At 40.3% G+C, this 11,713-nt stretch overlaps 1 pseudogene across 1 annotated transcript; it reads right to left on the reverse strand.

Moving 5' to 3' along the window:
* Positions 1-4,155: 4,155 nt before the first annotated feature.
* On the reverse strand, positions 4,156-4,920 carry LOC308433655 (mortality factor 4-like protein 2; annotated as a pseudogene). The gene has a single exon. The product of its transcript is annotated as a mortality factor 4-like protein 2 (transcript).
* Positions 4,921-11,713: the final 6,793 nt, after the last annotated feature.

The raw sequence follows: 11,713 nt of genomic DNA on the forward strand, positions 1-11,713 counted from the left end.
ACTATACAAAGAATCAACAAAACCAGGAGCTGGTTCTTTGAGAAAGTCAACAAGATTGATAAACCCTTAGCCAGACTAACTAGAGGGCACAGAAAGAGTATCCTAATTAATAAAATCAGAAATGAAAGGGGAGACATAACAACAAAAACAGGAAATTCAAGAAATCATCAGATCCTATTACAAAAGCCTATACTCAACAAAACTGGAAATTCCAGAGGAAATGGACAAATTTCTAGACAGATATCAAATACCAAAGTTAAATCAGGATCAGATAAACCATCTAAACAGTCCCATAACACCTAAAGAAATAGAAGCACTCATCAGAAACCTCCCAAGTCAAAAAAAAAAGGGGGGGCCTAGGACCAGAAGGGTTCAGTGCAAAATTCTATCACACTTTCATAGAAGACCTAATACCAATACTCTCCAAACAATTTCTCAAAATAGAAACAGAAGGAACACTACCCAACTCGTTCTTCGAAGCCACAATTATGCTCATAACTAAACTACACAAAGACCCTACAAAGAAAGAGAACTTCAGACCAATTTCCCTCATGAACATTGATGCAAATATACTCAAAAGAAAATTCTTGCAAATCGAATCCGAGAACACATCAAAACGGTCATTCATCATGATCAAGTAGGCTTCATCCCAGGGATGTAGGAATTGTTCATTATGCAAAAATCCATCAGTGTAATCCACCATATAAACAAACTCAAAGAAAAAACCCACATGATCTTCTCACTAGATGCTGAGAAAGTATTTGACAAAATTCAACACCCCTTCATGTTAAAAGTCTTGAAACGATCAGGAATCCAAGGCCCATACCTAAACATAGTAAAAGGAATATATAGCAAACTGGTAGACAACATCAAACTAAATGGTGTGAAACTTGAAGCAATCCCACTAAAATCAGGGAGGAGACAAGGCTGCCCACTCCCCCACTACCTCCTCAATATAGTACTGAAAGTCCTGGCCAGAGCAATTAGACAGCTAAAGGAAGTCAAAGGAATACATGTTGGAAAGGAAGAAGTCAAAATATCACTATTTGCTGTTGATATGATAGTATACTTACGTGACCCCAAAAATTCCACCAGAGAAATCCTACAGATGATAAACAACTTCAGCAAAATGGCTGGTTATCAAATTAAGTCAAACAAATCAGTAGTCTTCTTCTACTCAAAGAATAAACATGCTGAGAAAGAAATTAGGGAAAAGACACCCTTTACAATGGTCACAAACAATATGAAATACCTTGGTATGACCCTAACTAAGCAAATGAAAGATCTGTATGACAAGAACTTCAAATCTCTGAAGAAGAAAATTGAAGAGGATCTCAAAAGATGGAAAGATCTCCCATGCTCATGGATGGGAAAGATCAACATTGTAAAAATGGTCATCTTGCCTAAGGAAATCTACAGATTAAATGTAATCCCCATCAAAATTCCAACTCAAATCTTCATAAAGTTGGAAAGAGCAATTTTCAAATTCCTCTGGTATAACAAAAAAAATTAGGATTGTGAAATCTATTCTCAATAACAGAGAAATTTCTCTGACTTCAATCTATATCACAAAGCAATTGTGATAAAAAACTGGATGGTATTGGTACCGAGATAGACTGGTAGATCAATGAAACAGAATTGAAGACTCAGAAATGAACCCACACACCTATGGTCACTTGATCTTTGACAATAGAGCTAAAAACATTCAATGAAAAAAAAGGGCAGCCTCTTCAACAAATGGTGTTGATTCAACTGGCAGTCAGCATGCAGAAAAATGAAAATAGATCCTTTCTTATCTTCTTGTACAAAGCTCAAGTGCAAGTGGATCAAAGATCTCCACATAAAACCAGGTACATTGAAACTATTAGAAGAGAAAGTGGGGAAGAGCTTAGAACACAGAGACACAGGGGGGAATTTCCTGAACAGAACACCAACACCAATGCTCTAAGATCAAGAATTGATAAATGGGACCTCATGAAATTGCAAAGTTTCTGTAAGGCTAAAGACACTGTCAAGAAGACAGAACAGCAGCCAACAGATTGGGAAAGGATCTTTACCAATGCTACATCTGATTGAGGGCTAATATCCAATATATACAAAGAACTTAAGAAAATAGATTCCAGAGAATCAAACAATCCCATTAAAAATGGGATACAGAGCTAAACAAAGAATTCTCAACTGGGAAATACCCAATGGAGGAGAAGCACCTAAAGAAATGCTCGATATCCCTAGTCATCAGAGAAATGCAAATTAAAACAACCCTGAGATTCCACCTCACATCAGTCAGAATGGCTAAGATTAAAAACTCAGATGACAGCAGATGCTGGCGAAGTTGTGAAGAAAGAGGAACACTCCTCCACTGTTGGTGGGGTTGTAAGCTGGTACAACCACTCTGGAAATCAGTCTGGCAGGTCCTCAGAAAATTGGACATAGTACTAACTGAAGACCCAGCTATTCCATTCCTGGGCATATACTCCAAAGATACTTCAACATATAACAAGGACACATGCTCCACTATGTTCATAGCTGTCTTGTTTATAATAGCCTGCCACGATCTGTAGGGCAGTCAACAGGAACCTGGGATCATCTAGGAGCTAATGGGGAACAAGAGGCGCAAAGAACAACAGAAAGTCAAGACGATCAAGCTGACAAATCGTTTTTTTCACATGCTAGTTTTATACAGGTAGAAGAAGGAAACAGGTCATGGGAAAGTAAGGCATGAGACTAAGGAACTTTTCAGCTAAAGGACTTTTCACAATACCCTTTGTGGAGAATTACATGTGGAGGGGGACAACCCAGGTGCAACAGAATATTCTGCCAAGCAGGATCTGTTGCTTGGGTTATACCCCATGACATGAGGCCTTTGGTGAGAAGAGGCCTTTGGTCCAGGGAGGGCACGTTTTCCCAGTGTCGGGGAATGCAAAGGCACTGGAGTAGAGAGGGTGATTAGGAGGGAGTATACCTTCATGGAGAAGGGGGGTGGGAGCAAGGTAGGGGAAAGGGATAACATTTCAAATGTAAATACAGAGAGTATCTAATAAAAGAAGAATTACTTCCAACTTTACAGGGTTCTTTTTCTAAGTGAATTAATAATAAATAAAGGATTTTGACTTCAAATTTAGGGAAAGACTAAATATGTTCATGTTCTTAAAGCCATCCAGGTTTAACAGTTTTATATGATGTTTACCTGAGGTTGTTTCTAGGTTAGATCCGAAAAAGTTTTCAAGTTTATTTGCCTAAATAAAGTGTGCTAAAGATGAGTGTGAATATTCTCTATCTGGAAAGTAGCTGTATTTCAGTTTTACTTCATACAGAAAGATTACTCCAAAGGGAAAAAAGAAAGCTCCCTTGGGGGTGTGTCCTGAAAATAGAGGCATCAGCTATTTATCCTAATAAGTGTATAGTGTGTAGGGTAACTATTATATGTATGTATGTATATATATATATATATATATATATATATATATATATATATATACATATACATATATATACATATATATATTGCTTTGAAATTTAGAAACAAGTTTTATTTAATATCTGAAATACAATTCCTAAAGTATCAACCTTTCAGAAAACTGTGGTCACACAATAATGCATTGCCTCTATCATGTTAGAATGTGCATTAGATTCAAATACAAAAACCAGGAAACAAATCACCATCCTTCAACAATTTGAGAAAAGATAGAATGAATGCCTAAGGAACAACAAAGATGGACTTGCAGAGGATGGACTGTTTACAGACATCAAGTACCATAAAAAAAAAAGCACAAATGCATCATGGGTTTCCAGGTATATACAGTAAGCTGAACCTTTAGCGCTAGGAACCAGGGCATCTCATCATGTAACATTAACACATATTAGAAAACTGTGTAGTGTCAAAAGGATAGAACCATCAGCATTCAAGCAATGTTGTCAACTAGGCAATAAAATGGTCTACTGAATTTCTTTTTTGTCTAATTACTGCATACACTGGTAGCAACTCTGATAGAGGAAAGTGCCTGGGCACTCCTTTTATTTTCTGTCTACAACAGAAGAGGAAACAAAATGAAACATAAGCCCCGTTTTACATCAACAGTTTTGAAGAACATCAATTATACATGAAAAGTCTAAATAGAAGTGTTTACCAGACAGTAGTGAGTGGTCAGTAGACCTTCACAGAGCTTTGTGATGACAGTCATAATCATTGTCAATAAACAGAGAGGCAGAATTCTTTGCCATATACTTAAGGAAATCATGCAGATAGCCCAACAATAAAGCCAGGCTTTTATCATCAAGGGGTGTATAGGCCAACACTGCCCCAATGCTCACAAATAATCCCAGTAGGTGTGGCGCCCCATAGATTTTCAACATTGGAGCATCAGGGTAAGCCAGCAGAATCTCATACTGAGGCCTCTCAAACTTGTACAGCAGCTGAGTTCCCAGAATCACATTGAAATACTCTTTTATCCCTCCAATGACTTCATTAACTGTATACTCCTTATTATCAACATTTCTCTGTGATTTCTTGCAATTGGCATACTCCTCAAGAACAGCATCTACATTCCTTTCAGCAGGGAGCTAGAACAATGGCTTCTGCCTAGTAACTAAGTCCTAGTCCTCCACCAGCCATGGCTTTAATTCTTCAGGGATCTTCATCTTCACCTCCATCCTACTTTTGAATGTCTCCCCCCCTCTCCACAGTGGGGTCAGCCCGTGACCTTTTCTTCTGAGAAGGCTGGGGGACTTCACTAGTACTGCCACCATCTCCATTGCCAGGAGTCTTCTGTTTGTTCTTCCTTATCTTTCACACAGAACCAGAAGGGGGGTTTCTCAGCAGAGTGACCACCCCATCTTCCTGGGAGGACTGAAGCCAAATTCTTTTGCTGAGAACCAGCTGACTTCTTTCCCGAGGCAGCTCCTCTCATCTTACTTCTCTGCATATTGCTTCGAGTTGGTTTCTTAAAATTGTCTTCTTCAGCAGATTGTCATCCATGAGTTTGAGAAGCCTGCTTTCTGGAACTCATTCAACCCTGTTTTTATTCCAACCAACAATGTTCCTTTTTTCCCTTCCAAGGATTCCTAGTACTCTCCCAGATGGAATCTTACAGATCTCCTAGGATGGTCTGGAAAGATGACGTGGAAATACAACCCTGGATTCTGCAACCAGGGTCAGATCTCCTGATCCTTAATGTAAAGCAAACTTAGCTTTTCTGATGATGACCCAAATGATTGGACCACCACCCCCACGTCAGCAGTGACACTCTGCGGGTGTGAGCAAACTGCTTCTTCATGGTTAGGGCCAAGTATTATAAATTTATTGGAAGTGTATATTAATTGTTTGTGGTTGCATTAAAAACTTACTCCCAAATTTAAGAGCTTAAAACAACCAGTATCTCACAGAGTCTTGAAGGTCAAGAACCCAGGAGCAGCTCAGATGGATGCTGGTGATGCAGGAGATAACTGTCAAACTATAACCTGAGGCTGGAGTCATCTGAAGGGTTAGCAGAGGCCCCTCAGCTTGTTCACATGCCCCCTGACAGAGTGACCAGAAAGAGATGGAAACAATGTGTCTTGGAAACAACTTAACATCTCTTCCTGCCTTACCTTACTGCAGGTGAGTTCCCATAACCTGTGTTAGGGTTAGGGTTAGTGTTTTAGTTAGGGTTTTACTGCTGTGAAGCAACACCATGACCAAGGCAGCTCGCAAAAGGACAACCTTTAATTGAGACTGGCTCATAGGTTCAGAGGTTCAGTCCCCTATCCCCAAGGTAGGGGGATGGCAGTGTCCAGGCAAGCATGGGGCAGGATGAGCTGAGAGTTCTACAACTTCACCTGAAGGATGCTAGGAGAAGACTTATTTCCAGGCAGCTAGAAAGAGGGTCTTAAAGCCCATGCCCACAATGACACCCTTCAACAAGGCCACACCTACTCCAATAGTGCCACTCTCTGGGCCAAGCATATTCAAACCACCACAGTATGGGAGGGGACAATAAAGTGTGTAAGTACCAGGAGAAGGCCATGTTATAGACTGGCTGTCAGAGTTTTCCCTTAGGCCCTTAGGAGTCATGCCTCTCGCATATAAAAAAATGCATTTACTCCACTCTGCTAAACATTCTTACTTTATAATGGCGTCAGCTCAAGAATCAGAGTCTTGTCACTTTAATCATGTCCAACTGCATACATGATGGTTTCTTGAGTATTAGCTATTTTACTCATTGCAGTGACAAAAATTCCAGACAAAATTAATTTGAGGAAGAAAAGATTTACCCTGATTCATCATGGTAGGGATACATAGTGGCAGGTAAGGAGCTGTTCATACACAAGGGCTAGAGAACAGTAAATGCTGACGCTCAGCTCAATTTCCCAGTTTTGTGTAGTCTTGAACCCTAGCCCATGGAGTGGTAACATTCTTACCTCCTATGCAACATTAGATAAGGAATAGAATAAACATCACATGTATTACTATTTAACGGAGATAAACTGCGGTAGCTCTCAAATCCAATCAAGATATGTTGAATTGCTGTAAAGCTTGGTGTGCTACCTTGGGATTATCCTATGCTTCTTGACTATACCTTCTGAGTTACATACACTTCCTTTGTCATAAAATGTAGTCTATGGACACCAATTTTTTTCTGAGCTTTCAGTACAATAGGGATAATAAGATGGGTATAAAGGCCCTTGACTGTCTCTATCCCCTTGGGTTCTGATTAGAAAGATATCTGCTGATTTTAATTTTTTTAAAAGCTTTCATGAATTTACTGTGACTTTTATCAGGCGGATTCCATTAGACAAAAATCATGCAAATATGCCTGCAAGATCCCTCTTTTATCTTATGATTCTGTGAAGGGCAATGTTCTTAAGCTTCTCAGAAGCTCTATTTTGAGAGGATCTATGAATCATAGACTTAATTGGTTTCAAGGGTGATTCTCCCACAAAGGTTCATATATTAAAGGCTTAGTCTCCAGAGTGGTGCGATTAGGAGGTAGAAGAGCCTTTATAAACTGGGGATTAGTAAGAGATCTTCAGATCATTGGAGGCATTCTTGTTTCCATTCTCTGGGTATCCAATCATCTGTCTGCTTCTAACACATACACACCATAGCCATCCTCCATGAAGTGAGGTAGGAAATGAGTTTTGCTGAGCCTGCCCTTCTTACCCTGTTTGGAATCTAAGCCTTCAAAATTATAAGCTAAAATATACCATTTTCTTTTTATATGTTAGCTGCCATGCCATTTCTCTGTAGTAATGCAAAGCTGACTAATATAATAGTCATTCCTGTGACTGATGTGGTGCTCTTGAGGCATTCTCTTGATGACTTTGAGATCATAGCAAAGAATTTATAGTCCCTCCCTCAGCTTCAACCTCTGACTGTGTTACCATGACAGTGCCCTGAGTTTAACCTTTGCTTTTAAGGTATTTCTTAATTTTAAAAATCATTTGCCATCTCTAGAGGCCAGGATTCTTCGAGTTCTGGCTCCTACCTAGTTAGCGGTTGCTCCTTTCACTTATCTCTCTCCACTTGTGTCTTGTGAAGGGCGAAGGGAAGCCATGCGGTGCCTTTAACAGGCTGTCTTAAAATGCCCTCAGCTGCATCATCCACTTCTTTATTGACATGTTCTGCTTTGAATATCACTGCACACAACACTGTTTTTAAGATTTCTGGCTCTACCTCATGGGATTCTAAGACCTGTTCTCAACACAGTTTTTCTCACTTTATTTTAAACCGCAACCAGAACATGACTATGATCCTTACATTCCTTCCACCTGCCCTGTTTGCCTAATTCCAAAGCCATGACTGCATTTTGGCTATACTTTATGGTTGTCTGCTGCAATATTACAAATCACCTCAAAGTCTAGTATATTAAAATAATAAACTTATTATCTCACACAATTTCAGAGGACCAGGAATCAAGGAATCGTTTGGTTGTAATTTCTGGGCTCAGGGTATCTCATGAGGATTCAGTGATGTATATAAGCCAGGGTTGTTTTGTCTTCCTGGATGCTGCTGAAGGTTCCATTTCTAGTCTTGCTTATAGGGATGTTGGAAAAGTGACTTCCTCATAGGAATGGACAATACAAGGCAATAAGACAGAGGTGGGGGGGAACAACACAGCATCTCTATAAACTCAGAAGATGCTGCATAGTGTTACAACTACAACATTGTATTAGTCCTACAGATTAAAGAAGGGGGGGGGAGTGTGAATACCTGAGGTTGAGATTATTAAAGGATAATTTTGGAGGCTACCACAGGGTAAAATGTCTCTCTTCCCAGGGTCTGCTGAAAAGTGGTTGCAATGCAAGAATGAAGCTGAGAAGCCAAGATCCTAACTTAATTACTGAACAAGCTAATTGGAGGAGGCTTAGATGTGTGGATGTAAAGTCCATCGGTACTTGACCTCAGAATTAGAATTAGCTATCCAAATAGGGAAATGCAAGGCTTTTTTTTTTTTTTTTTTTTTTTTGCCTCCTCCAGAGTTTATCATATAGCAAGATAAAACTTACCTTTGATGCGATTAGGAGCTATAAGGGTAGGGATAAGTCAAAAAGAGGATTGGGAGAGGACAATGGTGTGCCTCTCTCCTTCCACAAGAACAGGAATCTGGAGGTTTTCTCCACCAGATTACAGGTATAACGTGGTTCTCACAGTTGAGCATGCCCAGTGCTGGGCCTCACCACTCAGGGATTTGCATACCTTTACAAGGTCACAGGAAATGCTGTCACAGCTGGTCTGAGAGCCCTAGTTTAGTATTAGCTGAACACCTACAGTGCATGGGTGTTTTAAATGGCTGCCATTTTTTACTTACACTCCCATTAGTCTTCATAACAATATAGGGCTGGCTTCATCAAGAAAAGGAGACGAAGGTGCAGAAGTAAAGCAGTTGGGCCAAGTTTCCTCCCTCCTTGCCATGCAGATCCTGGTCTGGCTCCAAAGTCTGTGCTCTTTCTTCTGCATCAGTTTGTCTTCAGTTACTAAGAACCGAGTATTAGTAGAAGCCTGAGACTAAACAATAATTTCCTAAAGCTATTTTCTACTACCTCCACTTCTGATTTTCCTAGCTTGTGGTCTTAAACACAGCCTGCTCCATTTCACTTTGCAAAGCAAATTGTGGGGCTGAGGAAATGGCTCAGTCAGGAAAGGGTTTGCACAGCCTGAGGACCCGAGTTTGATCCCCAGAACCCATGGCAGCAGGTGCCTATGGGCACCTCCACCACTGGGGAGAAAGAGAAAGATGTAAAACAATTCTATAAAAATATTTAGTGCCTGGCAGTCAACTTCATTATTGGTTAGTCCCATGATGTTGTAGTCTCTTGTGATAATGGGCATGGATTTTATGACATGGTTTCATGTAGCCTAGGATAGCCTCCAACACACTGTCTAGCCTTGAACACATATCTCCACTTCCAAATGCTGGCCTCTATAAGCACACACACACACACACACAGACACACACTGTATATTCTGCACAACATAGTCAAATTGATTTCACATCCATGTATGGCAGAGATAAATGAGTGTGTTTATTGCTTCTTACTGCCCAGAAGGTGGACTCTGCTACATTGACAGTCTGAGTCTGCTTTGCCTTCTGATACCATTGGGTTGATTCTCCCTAGCAGTGAGCAGAGAATGGAAGAATCTTCAATTCCCTTCCTGAAGAGTTAGCTCAGGCTGAATGCCTTCCTCCACAGAGGACTCAAACCCTCCAAAAGCCACTTCTCTTAAGTTCTCTGAAACTCCTTCTGTCTCTGTCACTTCCGACATAAGGGCTACTCCAGCCCCTAGAGTTCTGCACTATCTATGTGGGGTTGTTCCCCTTCTGCGCTTACACTTTTGTGAATAATATTCACCTCTTGCTTATCCCCACTCGGATTCACTATTTCCTTAAGGCTCTCCATGAGCATCTCCCTGAACAGTTAAGAGTGTTGTTGCTTTCCTGAATCCAGCCCAGGTGCCTTAGTTTCTGGGTCCTGCCTTCCTCCTGGAACTGGTTAAGTCCATGGAATCCCTGCTGCTGTCCAGATGGTCAGACCTCCCTTGGTTAAAAGGTGCAAAACACCTGCTTCTGGCATGTTTATTTTGTAGGTAGACCAGATGGCAGGAGAACTTGAAAGGTTCTGCTGGCAGAAGTCTTATTATCAAAATTCCTGCTGTGTTTTAGAACCCTACAATTTTCTCCCTTACACCAGCCATTTATTCTAACAACAGGTAAATTATCCCTGAAAGGAAAACAGATAAAATTGTCAGTCAAAGATTTTTGAGCTAAATGAGTTTCAGCTGTTTCCTATTTTGGCAGCCAGCTGCAAGCTGGGTTTGAACAAAAGGAAATAGGAAATCTATCTAGATTTCAGAACAATGTTGCTCAAGGCATGTGTGGAGGGTGGTCTTCTTAAAGGCACCTTTAGGGGATAGATTAGATCTCAAACTGTAGATCAAGGGCCAGGGATGCTTATCTGCTTGCTATGAAAGAGACAATCCCAAACAACAGGGGATAACCCTGCAGGAACTTTAATGTTCCAATAATATTTATGTTGCTGAAAAACCTGTATATAATTATTTAAGCGGTTGTGTTTTGTTTCATAGACAGTGAAAGGAAAAAGGCAGACAAGGGAGTGGTGAACACTTGCGTATTTGCAACTTTAAAGTTCACCAAAATTCCCACCAAATTCAAGTGTCACATACATTGATGCAATTGCAGCATATGTCCTGATGCTTTGTTTAAATTTTACCAAGCTGGTTGTGGTTTGTGGAAGGTAGTACTACCCTCAGTCTATATGAATAGGTGTAACACTTAAGACAATTCTATAAAAGTATTTAGTGCCTGGCAGTCAACTTCATTATTGGTTAGTCCCATGATGTTGTAATAACTTGTGGTGATAGATTTTATGATATGGTTTCATGTTGCCTAGGATAGCCTCCAACACACTGTTTAGCAGAGGCTGGCCTTGAACACATATCTCCACTTCCAAGTGCTGAAATTACAGGCATGTATCACCATTATCCTGTGGTATTGCATTCTACTGTACACCATGAAATCTATAAAGAAAATAATATTAAAAAACTAATGAGATTATACATGTATATATGTACATGTATGCAAATATATGCAAATAAAAAGCTGAAGTATTTATTTTCAGAGCCTAGAAAGATGGTTCAGTTGCTAAAGTGCTTGACATGCAAGTTAAGGACCTGAGTCTGGATCCCCAGGACAAATGTAAGAAGCTGGGGAACAGTGGTACATACCTGTGATCCCAGCACTGGGGAGGCAGAGCCAGGAGCATCCCTGAAGCTTTCTAACTCAGGTTCAGTGAAAGGCCCTGTGTCAAAGGAAAAGAGAAAAGAAAGAAAAGAAGAAGTGGAGACTGAGGAAGACAACTGACAAACTGACATTGCCCTCCAGTCTCCACAACTCCCCCCACATATGTGTACCCACATAAGAACTTATACTACATACATACATATGCAGGCATGCATGCATGCATACATACATATGTACATATTCTTTCTAGAATAGTTGAAGGGATATGGTAAAGTACTTACTATCAAAATTGGCTCAGGATGTTATTGATCTGAGATTCACACATAGACCTCTGTGTTCTGATGGCTGAGGATGCCATGGAGAAGATCCTCTAAAGGAAAATCCCCTTTGGGGAGAAACTGTCAAGAAGAAAGTTATGTGGAAAGAAGCAAAGGAAAGACTGTTGTGCATAAGGGGCCTTCTGATGTGCACATTCA

This window comes from Micromys minutus (genome assembly GCF_963924665.1).
Source record: "Micromys minutus genome assembly, chromosome: 20".
NCBI lineage: Eukaryota > Metazoa > Chordata > Mammalia > Rodentia > Muridae > Micromys > Micromys minutus.